Here is a 15,394-nt window from a genome sequence, read left to right on the forward strand (position 1 = left end):
AAGGTTACTTGGCTGTCCACAGTGAGTGGGACTCAGGTCCTGTCAGGGGCTTTGCACAGCAAGGTTAGTTGCCCATGGCTTGATGAACTCAGTGCCTGGTTGGAAAATACTTTCTGGGTGGGGCGCAGGACTTTGTCATAGTTCCTGCCCTGCAGTCAACGCCTGTTTCACGTAGTTAAATGCCATGTACCTCAGGTGTTAGCTACACACGGGAGGTTGGGCACAGGGTCTACAGCCAGTCCTTACTATGCAGATCTAGCCAGTTCTTTGTGGAATAGGACGGAAAAACTGAAATTCACTGAACAGTCAAAGTATAAAGTGAAGATATGGTTAGCTCTGCTTATTACAACATAACCATTCTTTAAATATACCTCTGTAATTCACTAAAAAACACAGATTTAAAGATCAGGCATGGTTACAAAACACAGCTTAAATACCATGAAATTCACCAGTTAAGGTTCGTTATCCCAACCATAATTGAACCCCATCTAAGCACTGCTTTTGATCTCACATATTGCATCACTCATGGCATGTTAAATGACATCATTGATGACATCACAGTTGTGCTCTATATTCCATATTCTCAAAGTGACTTCTAATCATTAAACATTTTAATGTATTTGCATTATAAGAATCTCACACAACAATCAGAACGGGCTCAAAAACATACAAGATGTTTTTTAAAATACCATCTGTGCAAGGCCTGCAACATTTATTATCAATACGAAAAAGAAGCCAGAGATTAAGAAAACAGACATTAATGAATAGTAGTTTTGCCCTCAATATGCAATACGTTGTATATGTCATATACATTTGAATTCATATGTGGTTTAAACTATGTAGGTAGTATTACCAATCAACTAGTATTATGGCCAAACACTACAATACACTACATTAAAATAAAAAACATACAGAGGCTGGATTACTTGCACATTGACAGTGACATAATACCAAAGAATGAATGAGGAGAAGCTAGAATACATCATTTAGGACAACGGGAAATCCAAACACATCACTGGGTAGGATATACTAAAATGCCACATGGACAAAATGTAAATGAAGAACTACATGTGAACCCTTAAAAGCAGGAATGATTTAAAAACAAAATTGGAACATTTCTCAAAATGTACCCTTTGAGGGTTAAAAATGTGGAAATAATTGACATCAACCGAATACCAGTTTGTGTCTATAAATGGAACAAAGGCTGCAAAAATATTGTAATCTGAAAATGAATACTTACAAAGTCAATTACTTTGAAAATCGGTCAAAAATTAAACGAAAAATATTACAATGTCTAACAGAGAGCATAAAAAATAGACAAACTTAAAAGTAATCATAGCAGCACCCCGAGCATTTTGAAATACATATCCCATTGTTCCGTTTCATTGTAAATTGTTGAAGCCATTCAGAATAAAAATATATCAATGTCAGTGCCTAATGGACTCATGACATGTTCTATGACATCACTGTTTGGCGGAAGCCACTCTGTAGTTACAGGTAGGATTCCCAGAGACCGGAACTCCTTGGTTTTTTGCCCATTAATAACTTTGCCCATGTTTGATGAATCTCCATGAAACTTTGCAAATGCATGGTGTTACAAGGGCAACCCAATACATGTGTGGCTCTGCGTTGCTTAGTAAATCAGGAGTAACACAAGGAACCTCAAGTTGATGCCTTGCATTACTCTGCCCTGGGAAGGCATTCCATTTGTGCAGTGTGGGAAGGAATGGTAGATATGGCATATTCTTGCCCTCTCTGTCATGCAATGCAGTGTAGCAAGGGTTAATAAATCTGCCCCTATGTGTTTTGTCCCTCATACCTTTAACACCACATCAACACCATTTTAGATGTACTAAAAAAAGAATCCTTTTCACCCCATATTCTTCAATTCTCCCAAGTTCCATGTATATCTGTTTAAACAATACTCTACGACATGCCTCTCCACTCAATGATATGCCACTCCACTCTACGCAACCACTCCACTCTTTGCTCTCTACTGTAAGACACTGTATGGCACGCCACTCTAAGACACACCACTCCATTCTACAACACACCACTCCGCTCTATGCCATTCCATCCTACTCTATGACACCCCACCCGACTGTATGGCATGACACTCCATTCTACAACACTCCACTCGAGTCTACAACATTCCATATCACTCCACTCAACAACACGACATTCCACTCTACGACACAGCACTCAACTCAATGAAAGGCCACTCCGCTCTACAATATGCCACTCCATTCTACACCACACCACACCACTTTACTCTATAACTCACAAATCCAATGTATGACATGCCATTCCACTCTATGACACCCCATTCCACTCCACGGTATTTCATGCCTCTAGACTCTATGACTCATCACTACCCTCTGTGGCACGCTACTTTATTCTGCAGCAGGCCACTTCACTCAACAATATGACACCCAGATCTATGCCACTCCACATTATGCCCCTCCACTCTAAGGCATTTTATGGCATGCCTTTCTATGACATGACATGCCACTCCACTCTTCTCCCCTCCATTTTATCCCACTCTAGTCCACTGTACGACACACTACTCTACTTCAATCTATGACACACCACTCCACACCACTCTACTTCCGTCTACGACACTCCTTGCCACTCCACTCTATGACACACCACTCTTTGACATGCCACTCCACTCTGAGACACTTCAGTCCACTCTATAACATGTCACTTCACTGTACAACATTTCACTGTACACCCCTCTATTCTAAGACACTTTACAGCATACCACTGTATTACATGCCACTCCGCTCTACTCTACGACACACCACCCACTCTACATCTCTACACTCTATGCCACTGTGTGCCACAACACTATACAACATGACACTTCATGGCACAATACTCTGACACACCACTCCACTCAATGCCACACCACTGTATGGCACACCACTCTACTTCACTTTACAAAACTCTACTTCACTCTACAACACTCAACACCTTTCCACTCTATGACACGCTACTCCAGTCTATGCCACTTCACTCTACAACACTCTGTCACACTATCACACTCTACTCCACTCTCCTTCACTTTACTCCACTGCTCTACTGTACACCACTCCACTCTACAACACTCTATGCCACTTGATTCTATGACACTCTATGCCACTCCACTCTACAACACTCTACTTTACTTCATTCTATGATACTCCACTCTACAACACTCCACTCTAAGACATCCAACTCTACGCTACTTTACTCTATGCCCTTTAACCCTAGGACACTGTATGATTTACCACTATGGCACACCACTCCACTCTACTCTATAACACTCCACTCTAGAACACTCTACTTCACTTTATGCCACTCCAATCTATGACAGTCCACTCCACTGTATGACACTACACACCATTCCACTTTTTGACACGCCACTCCCTTGTACAACAAGCCATTCATCTGTATGATACAGCACTGTACTCTGACATGCCACTCCACTCGATGTCCCTCTACTCTATGACAGTGTACAACGTGGTGCTCTAATAAGTCATGCCACTATAGACTATGACACTCCACTTCACTCTATGCCACTCTATAACACTCGACTCCACGCCACGCCACGCCACGCCACGCCACTCCACTTTATGACATGCAACTGCACTCTACGAAACGCCACTCCACTCTATGACATGGCACTCCACTCTAGGTCTTTCCACTCTATGCCCCTCCACTGTTAGACATTCCTTGATATGCCACTCTATTACACACCATTCCACTCTACTGTACGATAAACAACTGCACTGTATACCATGCCACTCTATACTACTCCAATCCACTCTATGACTCTCTATGAAATGCCAATCCATTCCACTCTACGACACACCACTCCACTCTATGCCACTTTATGCCACCCCATTCTATGCCACTCCACCCTACACCACTCCAATCTACGCCATGCCAGTCCACTCCACACAGTCCCACTGTATGCCACTCTATCCCACTCCATTACACACAATGCAACTGTACTGTATGCCACTGTACTCTATGCCACTCTACTATGTCCCACTTCAGTCTACCCCATTTCACTGTAAGCCACTCTGCTCCACACTACTCTACTCCATGCTACTCAAATTCACTCTATTCTACTCCACTCTAGGCCACACTACTGCACTGTGCACTACTGCTCTGCTCTATGCAACCGCACAAGACCACTCTACTCTGCGCCACTCTACTCTACTCTGTTCCACTGCACTCTACACAATTGCACTCACACCACTGTATTCTACTCTACTTCACTGCATGCAGTGCACTGTATTCCACTGTAATTTACTTGGAATGACTCTACTCAATGCTACTGCACTTTACGCCACTCTACTCTGTGCCACTGCACTCTGGACCATTCTACTTTGCACTTGCACCACTCTACTCTATGCCACTGTACTGTATGTCCTAGCACTCTACGTTGTTGCACTCTATGCCACTCTACTATGCTCTGCACCTCTTTGATCTATGCCACTGTACTCTACGCCATTGCAATCTACTCTGCATCACTGCACTCTACGCAGCTCTACTCTACTTTGCACCACTGCATTATATGCCAAAGCACTGTATGTCACTGACTCTATGCCACTCGTCTGTACTCTGCACCACTGTGCCTAACACTTGCACTGTTTCCTACTCTTCTCTACTCCGCACCACTCTACTCTATGGCACTGTACTCTATGCAGTTCCACAACATCCGGAATACCGGAAAAAGAAACTAAACCATAGGAAGAACAGGGATTCAACTGAACATGTGTGAAAAACCCTCTTTCCAGAAGGAAAGATTATTTTCTAGAGTCCCCTAACCCATCAGGGTTAACCCTAGGTGGCATGCTTTAACATTGGGGTCCTCTCAATCTGCTGCGGATTGAGGCGTGCTGCGACTTGCGAACTACGTAGGTGAACCAAGTTTTTGGAAAAAATGTGTGGTGCAGTGCGTGGAGTGGGAAAAAATAGGTTAAAAATACCTAGCTAGTGAGCTAATATTTTATTCCTGCTCCGAGTCAGTATGTTTTTAAATCAGGGATTAATACTAGGTAAAGACCTAACTGTCATCACTTCAGAAAGGATGAATGCAAAAATGCATATATCGAGCATCAATGACTTTAAATATGTGTACCCACTGAAGGGTAAAAGTTTCTATATAATAACTATTTAATCATTTGAACCACAAACATATTAACAATGCTGACTAGAGGGTGACAGTGATGTATTTAAACTTCAATACAGAATTGTAATTCATGGTTGAGAGCAGCATAATGTACTTATTGCCTATTTGAATGGAGAACAAATGGATATCCCCAGTTTTAATGATTTGCACATTTCTGATTTAGAATAATTCAGAATTTAAGGTTGGCTTGTTTTAAAACTCACAGAGTTTTTAAATTGATGACATACTGCACTTTCTCTTGTTTTATAAATTTTTACACAAGCTTAAGCACTTAAAAAAAAAGGTCAATAAATGAATTGAGTTTGCCACTTCTGACCATGTCATGAGTGATGTAATATGTGAGACCATAAGCAGTGCATTGCGGGGGCTTAAGTTATAGTGAGCTCAGGTAACTTTAACTGCTGAATTTCTATAGTTTAGTACGAGTGGAATCTGACCCTAATTATAACGCCCCTGCAACCTTTGGTTTGTCAGTGAATTTCTAATGTTTTTTAAATGCTATTCCCTAACAATAACATCTCTGTAACCTTTAGTTTTTAAAGTGAATTTCTAAGGTTTTTTCATTCTATTTCCTAACTATAATGGCCCTGTAACCTTTGGTTTTTTGAGTGTATTTCTACGGTTTTTAAATTGTATTTCCTAACTGTAACCTGTAATCTTTTTTGGTTTAAATATTTTTATTGAAGAGCATTCCAGAGTAATGTTTACATCATTATCTGATTCAACATTGACATAGCTAGTAAATTAATTGTCAGCATTCAACTGTTAAGGGAAAGGGAAAATGAGAAACATCTCAACCAACGAAAGGAAAAGGGGAAAGAGGAGAGAGAACGGAAACAAGAGAAATACATTCCAACTCTAAGCCCTCCCTCCTCCCAAACCCAAAGTCTTGATCACCTTTGCTAAAAGATTTAAACATAATTGATTTACCCAGCTGCGGTCTGTGCAGGAAACAGCGTTGGGGCCGGGTAAGGGGAGGATCATGAGGGACGATGCCTAAGGAAAATTAATTATTTATTGAAATTTCCCTTTGCATCGCCCCTTGAAATCCCCCCTTGCCTGGCCCTACCGCTGTTACCATGCATACATATCCACTAATGTGGTGAGGGTAGCTTCTGGCAAATGTAAAAGTTGTAAATAATTGGCCAAGTGAGTGAGAAATCATTTGTTAGGAGGGACAAATAAGGACGCCAGATTTTTCCAAAATTGTCACCTTGATTTGCGAGTGTCATGGATATTCTTTCCATGCCCATAATGAACCATAGCCTGTGAAGCCAACTCGAATGCTTGGGGAGTTGCGGTGAACCCCAGTGGGTTAGAATGTTCTGTGTCACCACTCCCAGTACAAGGCAGATTTGTCTTCCACGTTTAGATTTCAAGGGATAGGTTAAGGGGTTAGGCAGGCTTAGTGAAACATAAACTGGGAATCTAGGTGTCTCTGTATGGAGATGGGTGTCTATCTCGTCTAGTATTTGTGTCCAGTATGGCTGGGGTCGGGGGCATTCCCATAATATGTGTATTAAAGTCACTTGGTTGCTGCAGTATCGCCAGCAATGATCGCTACTGTATGGGTACATTTGATGTAACCGGGCCGGTGTGCGGTACCAGTATGTAGTGATTTTAACTAATGTTTCCATTATATTACTAGTGGTGTGTCAGGTTCTATGGTGTATGTCACTCCATTCTTTCTCAGTTAGCTCCCTCCCTAATTCCTGCTCCCATTTATGTTGACATGGGTTGTATACATGTTTCTGAGTTTGTATTAGGAACATGTAGATCTCTGAAATGAGACGTTGGTCTGTGGTCCTAGAAATGAGCCAGTGTTAACCTGTAATCCTTTAGAGTGAGTATTTGACTGAGTGCATGAGTGTCTCAGTGAGTGTGTGAGTGAGTGCATGATTGAGTGTCTCAATGTGTGTGAGTGTCTGAGTGAGCCTGGGGGTGGCTGCAGAAGTGTCTAATTGGGTGTGTATATGGGTGATTGAGTGTATGAATGAGTCTGTGAGTGAGTGTGAGAGTGTCTGAGTAGGTTTGCAAGGGCCTTCATATGGGTGAGTCAGTCTGTGAGTGCATGAGTGTCTAAATGGGTCTGTAAGTGGGTGTGTGTGTCTCACTGGGTGTGTGAGTGGCTGAATGAGGATCTGAGTGGGTTTATACGTGGGTGTTTGAGTCTTTGAGTAGATCTGTGAGTGGGTGGGAGTGAGTATGAAGGATTCTGTAAGTGGGTGCTTGGGTGTCTGGATGGGTCTATGAGTGGGTGTGAGAGTGTCTGAGGTTTTCTTCGCATGGGTGCTTGAATGCCTGAGTGGGTTCTGCTCATTCTCTGCTCATTTTCTGCTTACATCTGACCTTTATTTTGTCTCTTCTGCTCGTTTCTTACCTTTACTTGGTCTCTTTGTTCTCATGTCCGGTCTTTATTTTGTCTCTTTTTGCTTATTTCTGACCTCTATTTTGCCTCTTTCTGCTTGTTTCTGACCTCTATTATTACTAATTTGGCTTATTTCTGATTTCTTTTGCCACTTTCTGCCTGTTGATGGCCTTTATTTTGTCTCTTTCTGCTAATTAATGACCTCTATTTTTCCTCTACCTGCTCGTTTCTGTTCTCTATTTTGCCTCTTTCTTCTCATTTCTGACTTTTATTTTGCCCCTTTCTGCTTGTAGTTGATCTCAATTTTGCCTCTTTCTGCTCATTGCCGGTTTCTACATTTCCTCTTTCTGCTCAGTGCTGGCCTCTATTTTGCTTCTTTTTGTTCATTGCTGGCATCTATTTTCCTCTCTTTGCTCGTTTCTCACCATTATTCTGCCTATTTTTGCTTGTTTCTGACCTGTACCTTGCCTCTTTCGGCTCATTGCTGACCTTTATTCTGCCTCTTTCTGCTTGTTTCTGACCTTTATTCTGCCTTTTTCTGCTCTTTTCTCACCTTTATCTTGCCTCTTTCTGTCCATTGCTGACTTTTATTCTGCTTCTATCTGCTTGTTTCTGTCCTTTATTCTGCCTCTTTGCTTGTTTCTTACCTTTATTAGCCTCTTTCTCCTCTTTTGCTGGGACTGTAAGGTGAGCCTCAAGGCCCCAGCGGGCCCATCGGGTTCCCATCTCCTTTGTGAGACGGCATTGCTGCCGCTAACAGGGAGCTGCTTCAAATAGAAGCTCCCTCCTTGCAGCAACAATGTTTTCATCTGTTTCCCTGTCCTCATATATGCGTTCAAGGAATCCGATTAAAACTCCACTTTCTGTATGCCGGAGTAGTTTTACAGCTCCGGCTTGCAGAAAGCAAAGTTATGTTTGCTTTTGCTTGGTGGGAGCTGTCCGCAAACAGCTATCTCCCTAGGGTGGGCACCTGGGGAGGTAGAAGGAGAAGGCCCTGGGGGTTGGTGGTCTCCAGGGCCATCTATGGCTCCTCGAGGGGAGGTGCGTGGCTCCCTTCAATGTTCATTTTAGCACTGAGAAGGTTGTAGTACCCAGGGGCCGCAATGAACCCCCTTCATTATTTTATTTTATCCCCGGGAAGGTGGCAGTCTTGAGGTCACAGGGAGCCACATAGCCTCCCATACAATTTAAGGGTTGCCCCAGGAAGGTAGCGGTTCCTGGGCCTTCGGGGCCGGCACAAGGGCCCGCTTCTAATAAAGTACATTTGCCCCAGGGAGGTGGCAGTCAAAAGGGCTATGGGGGGCCTGATAGGTCCCCCCTGCATTTTTTTTATCTTAGCCCTGGGGAGGTGGTGGCCCCCGGGGCTACCATAAGCAATAGGAGGGGGGCCCATGTGCCCCACTCCTTTTTTCAGCCCTCAATGCTTCCTGCTTCTGGCCTACCTGGGGGCAAAATAAATGACATCAATTTTTTTTTTTAAATCTCAGAAAAAAACTGAGTATCCATGCACGGATTTTTCAGAGTTTTTTTCTATTGCTTTCTAGCAATACCAGGGTCTCTGGGGGAACCCCTGCACCCCTGCTAGTGGCTTAGAGAGTACCTACCATGGACCCTCCTTTTTTTAATCTTGTTTTGTAGGACTCGACTCAAGCCGAGTCCCAAGATGGCTGCCAACACTTCCTGGTTAAAGTGTAGGCAGCCAGTCAGATTTGAGCAGTGGGACCCTCGGATCCGCGGAGGGTCCCACTGCTCTATCTATTTTTTTTTACCTTTAATAGCTCTAAAACTACTGAACAGATTTCCACTAAATCACAAAAAGCACGCTTACTGGGCCTTTATCTAGCTTTCTGCCAAATTTGGTGTAATTCTGTTACGCAGTTCGAGCTGTAGTTGTGTTCATAATTCCTATGGGAAAATGCATGGGGATAACGCATTTTGGGACCCCCATTTTCTCCTCCCCGGTTTGACGGACCACCCTAATATATTTAACACAGCAGCTGAACCGACTAAGGTATACGTTTTGAAAAATTCTAAAAAAGATTAATCAGGTGCCACCAAAGTTATTGCCAGCCCCAAAAACGCTCTTCCTATGGAAAATATTTCCTAACTATACCTACTGGTGACTGCCAGTAGGAAATGTGTGTGTGTGTGTGTGTGTGCGTGTGCATGCGCGTCTGTGTAGTATAGCGTTTCCATTGCATTGAAAAGTTCCACTGAATAGTTGATCGTTGTGTTGCTTATAAATTTGGCATTGTTTGACAGATCTGCAGATAACTTTTGTGAATAAAGTAAATCTGGATAAGTTACAGAATGTTAACTGTTGTGTAAAATATAGCATTTTCCACATGAACTTGAATAAGAAACAGTGCTCCCAGCTAAAGAATGCTGAAGGAAATTACAGCATGTCATGCAAGTAGGACTTTGTTCAGAGCAGTGCCTTTAATTGTTTACATGAAAATCAGTTCAAACATTTAATTTTAGATATTAGCATCTGAAAAAGATGTTTGGTAAGCTTCAAAGGGTTAGAATATGGAGCTACTTTGACAGTTGAAAATGTGCTTTTCGATTTGCCTATAATGCTAAAACTATCTGCTAAAATTGCATGTAATTTGGCAGATACTTAAGATGTTTAGCTTGCTCTCAATAGTTGTTAATGTTCTGCAGATTCATCGGATGGGGTGGTACAGTTAAAAGGGTGGTCAAAAGAGTAAACATTTGCTTATAACTATGAATTCTTTTGAAGAATTCACATGTATGTTTGCAGAAATGTATATGTAGCTTGAACCTTCCTGAAAGGCAGAGGAGCATTGTGCAGCGACCAAGGAAAATACACATTTAACATGTGGTTGAGGTACAGCCAAGTTCTAAGAGTAAAAGTGGACACTTAATGCATCATAAACTAATTTTGTCAATGAGGTGGTTCTTCGTCTCCTTTCTAAATTGTCGCTGGGTTGGGGCTGTCCTGTTAGCTATGGGGATGTCGTTCCAGATCCTGGGTGCATAGATGGAGACTGCCTGGTACTGTGTGGATTTCTTTTTAGCACAGCGTGATCTCCAGCCTGATGGCCACCACCATCAGCCACCTGAAATGGTGAGTTTGTCAGTCAAATAGACAGGGGTGCTAGTGTGAATGCTTTATAAAAGTCAGGGGATTTTGAATGGTGTGACTGGCAAGGGCGGCCACTGGAGTTCCATCAAGATGGGGGTAATATGGATAAATGTCTTCAGGCCCATGAAGTGGTATACTGTGGCATGTAGGATGCCTTTAAAATGGGCCAGTGTGAAGTGTGGGAGGCAGTGGTGCAGAGCATTGCCCCTCTCCAGATGCAAGATGTACACTTTTTTAAGTAGAAAGAACTGGTACCAAGTCGACTTAGTTTCCTTGGTGAAGTGTTCCTTGGTGGTGATATTGATGTCCAGGGTGAATCTGAGGAGCTTGGATCTGCATAAAAGTTTGAATGTTATTCCATCCATGTTCATAGTGTTGAGTCAGGCTTGGACTAGTTATTGCTTGTAATGTTTGGCAGACAGCAGGAATGTAGTTTTTGTGGCATTAAGGTTCAGGTAGGTGCTGGACCTTGAGGTATGCATGAGGTGGAAGAAATGTTTCAGGCATTGGATTTCTGGAGTACATAAAACCTTTAAATTCTTTAGTGAGTTTAGGGGGTTTCGGTGAAATTCTATATTGTTTTCTAGGAGGCAAAGTCACTGTTTGTATTTAAGAATATCAAAAGCAATCACTAGAAACATGGGCAACCCCACCTTATCACACATTTTACAAAACCGAGTGTGCATTACTTCAAACGTTTTAAGTTATCTCAATCGATTTTCCCCATAATTTTTCGGAGTGTCGTTTATTTATTCAGTGCTTTTTTATTCAAGGCTTACATTTCTGTTTAATATTCTACATTCCTTTCAACCGTGAGAACACCCCCCCTCTCACCTCCTCCTCTTCTTGCACTGTTTTGTGCCTCCATGGCTTTATCGCGGTGCTGATACCAACTAGGTGCAAACACGAGATGAGTGCAGACTAATATCAAAGACAGGACACGTGCAGACGTACACGTGGGAATTGTTTTGGATACAGAAGGTTTAAAAACTAAAATATAAACCTAGCCTTTGTCTGGAAGTAAAGAAATAAAAACAAAAAGATGCCCTGCACCTGGTGGTATTTAAGCCTATATCATGAGTTAGCCTTTGAGGCTACTGAAGACAAGCCCTGTAATTCTAATGTCAGTCTAAGTAAATTAATAACCAGCTGTTCTTTGATTCAAAAGCCTTATAGTTTTATGGAAGAGCCAAACATGTAATTAACGTGTAATTATGTGATCGCATTTGTCTCTGTCTTGATGTTTCTTTGGTTTCGGTGTGTGCTGGCCCACTTGAAACACCATGTCAAATACTTTTTAAATAATGAAATACGCTTTTGCTCCTTCTAATGCTGAACAAGACTGGTGTGTCACAATGCTCCATCAAAGTTGACCGAGCGCTATGGGTAATACAGAATATTTAGCACAAAAAAATACAATGGAGGGAATAAAATGCTGCTCTTAACAATTGTCCTATTAAACTGTGCTTAGAATTTTTCGGCCAGGTGTTAATTACGGCCGTTGAATTTTACTAAAATGAAATGCATAATATTTTTACAAATAGGGAATTTCGGCTATCCTGCTTCAGTGATTGGTCTGTCATTGTAGCATTCGCATTTTCCTTTCACCCAGATCAGCACACATCATGGGGCAATAGATAAACCACTTCATTCATTGGTTAATTTCACTGTGAGTGAAGGCATAGTGCCCACACCGTCATCTGCTCCCACCCAACATCATACACATTTTGCCCATATAATGATTACACTGGACACATTGTTTATGGGTAAGAACTGCTGCAGGTTTATTTTCATACAACAAGCGTATGACGTTTGATGAGTTATCTTACGGGCGATCCAAGGCAGACAGCCCCTCGCTCTCTCGCCTGCCTAATGAGCCAGCCAGCACGGTGAGTCGACGCTCGGACAGTGCAGCACCTTGTAGATCCTTATCTTGTACTCCCGCCCCCCCTTTCAGGGCGGAGCGGTATGGCACATCCCCGGTCGGTTCAGGCCCCCCGACTGCCCGAAGGACTAACGGGGCGCCGTCGCGGTTTCCCGGAACATCCTGCGGCTCCAGGTCCTTGGCTCAGGCACCCTTACTGTGCCAGGCAGAGGTACCCTTACTGTACCAGTCTGCCGCAGAGGTACCCTTACTGTACTCGTCTGCCTCCAGATCGCCCTGTAACTCCACCTGCAACACAAGAAAAAACATTAAAATATTCAACATATCCACGCCGCCTGTCCAGCCTCTGGGTACGAGGATAGGGTGGGTGCAGCGCTCAGACGGGCGGACAGGAACAGAAGCAGGAACAGAGGCAGAGCTAGGGGCGGCCGGAGCTTAAGTAACTGGCCCGCCCTACTGGTAAGCCCTCCCCTGGCCGCGCGTCATGGAGACCCCGGGGAGGGGCAGACGAGGCTCGCCGCGCCTCCTTTGAAGCCCTGGCCGGGGGGGGGGCTATGACTAGTGGCCACTAAGGTGGCTGCCCTGCCGATGTCCCCCTGCGTGGGACGCGGGCAGCGGCATTCTTCTCGGAGCACTTCCGCTTACACAGTAGTTTTCTTCCGTGCTAGGAACTAGTATAGCAATGTATGCTTTTTGAGCCTAAGTACATTTTTGCTTTTAGACCATTTTTTTGTATTGGCAAGGGCCCAGCAGTTGCCCCAACAAGAGAGTTTGTTTAACAAAAACTTACAAAAAAATAAGATTGACAAAGCCAAAGGGCTGAGAGCCAGTGCCAGACAAAGGAACTGATTCAGAATAGGTAACTTACGCCTTTGAGGCACCCCTGGCTCTTATGTTTGGTGGAGGCATGTAAAGAAAACTGGCAGATGCCTCTCACTCTTCTCTACAACGACCTATGATCATTCAACAATGAGACAGGGAATGTTAAGAGTCAGACAGCCATCTCAACTGCAGATTTTTTCTTAAGTTTGGATCCTCCCCCTGGCTCCTAGAAATAGGTGGGCTTGAACAGCTGGTTGGTATTTTAGAATATACAGCTACTTATCATGCCCTAAATCTTGTGTATCATAATGATGGTAATTATTATGGTAAACTCTGTAGTAATAATATAAAAAAGAATGAACATTAGGAAAGGCCCAAGCATGTTTAAACACACTTTCCTACATCCACTAATCAATTAAACTAGTCCTTATCAAGTAGCTCCATATGAGTTCTCAGCCTCGTGATTGTTATATCAGCTAAATGGTTACCAGGACTCCCTATTTGTTTCTATCCTAAGCCACGGAAGTATCCCTGCATATCTTATAAAAGCATCGAGTCTAAAATCAAATGTCAGATCAGCACTTCAGCAGGCCCCCTCTTGAAACAGTACTTGAGTCTGCCTCTCCCAGCTCCTTGAATCTTTTTATATTTTCTTCCTTAATATTCTCCATGTTGAGGGAAGGAGGAACTCCTGAGCAGTTTCTCGTATCATCCTTCCAGAACACTAATAATGCTTCTGTTGCAAAAGCACACAGAAGGCAGGCAAATATTGCCATACCTATTTCCTTCCAAGTCTTATTTGTGGGAGGCAGAATGGTCTTGTGGATGTCACATTGCATGTAGCTCTTCAGCTTTCCGAGAGCAAAATATTTATAGTTTCAGTTTTGCTTTGTTTGACAAATGTCAAGTTACAGCTCTGAAAGTAATATGATAATCTCATACACACTGTTTTATTATCTGTCAGAATATTAGTTTTCTAGGCCCCAAGTTTGTCACACCCAATTTGAAGATTTAGGGGGTCATTAGGATAGCGGGCGAATCGCCACCGCCCGTATGGCTGTGACGATCTGCCCGCCAAAACCCACCAACCGCATGACTTTTCCCCCCGCCACATTACGATGGCAGGGAGGACCCCGGGGGATGGGAAGACCGTACGCCGGTTTTCCACCGGTAGGCAATCCGCCCAATTGCCTACCGGGCAAAAAAGCCCAGGAATATGGTGGTGGTGCCTTGTAGGCACCGCCATCCATATTAGCATCATGGCCGTGGAATGCTGTTGCCGCCACGGAAAGTCATGCCGTCTTCACCATTGGGGGCCCGTAGCAGGGCCCCCAGGGATTCTGGGGGGTGCACATGGGGGGACATGCATTTCAATATACAATGTGGCAGGCACCGCGCTGTGCCTGTCACGTTGTGCATTGAAATGCACAACTTGCATTTGTGGCATTGCAGGGGGTGGTGCTTTCAGCACCGCCCGCTGCAATATTACAAATGCGGGATGCGCCCACCGGTGTGGCGGGCATATCCTAATTGTTGGTGCCGCACCGCTGCACGCATTGCGGGCAGACCTGTTTCCTGGGGCTAGTCCGCCTGCCATACTAATCAGCCCCTTAGTGTTTTGGTTTGACTACAAACATGCCTGGTTGTGCAGGTGTCCTTCACACTCCTCGCCCACAGATCCGCATGACAAAGAATTTGTACAGCATTAGCAGCAGCTGTACAAAATTCTTTACACACATCAAACACACACAAAAAATGGAAACAATGCCTGGGCACTGGCAGCTCAAGCAGCATTTACAAATAAAAGAATAAGCACAGTCAGCAAGCAAGTGGAGAGGTGTGGTGCAGCGGCCAGGGCAGCTGACTTCAGAGCACAGGGTTCATGGTTGGGTCCGCGGTAACTCAGCTCAGCACCATGTGACTCTGGGCAATAGCTCACTTAATTGCCACGAAGGCCCCCAGTGCCTTGAGATCCATAAGGGTAAGTAGTTTGTGCTTTACTGATACGGATTTCTTTACATGTGA

Source organism: Lissotriton helveticus, chromosome 11, assembly GCF_964261635.1.
Source record: "Lissotriton helveticus chromosome 11, aLisHel1.1, whole genome shotgun sequence".
In the NCBI taxonomy this organism is placed as follows: Eukaryota; Metazoa; Chordata; class Amphibia; order Caudata; family Salamandridae; genus Lissotriton; species Lissotriton helveticus.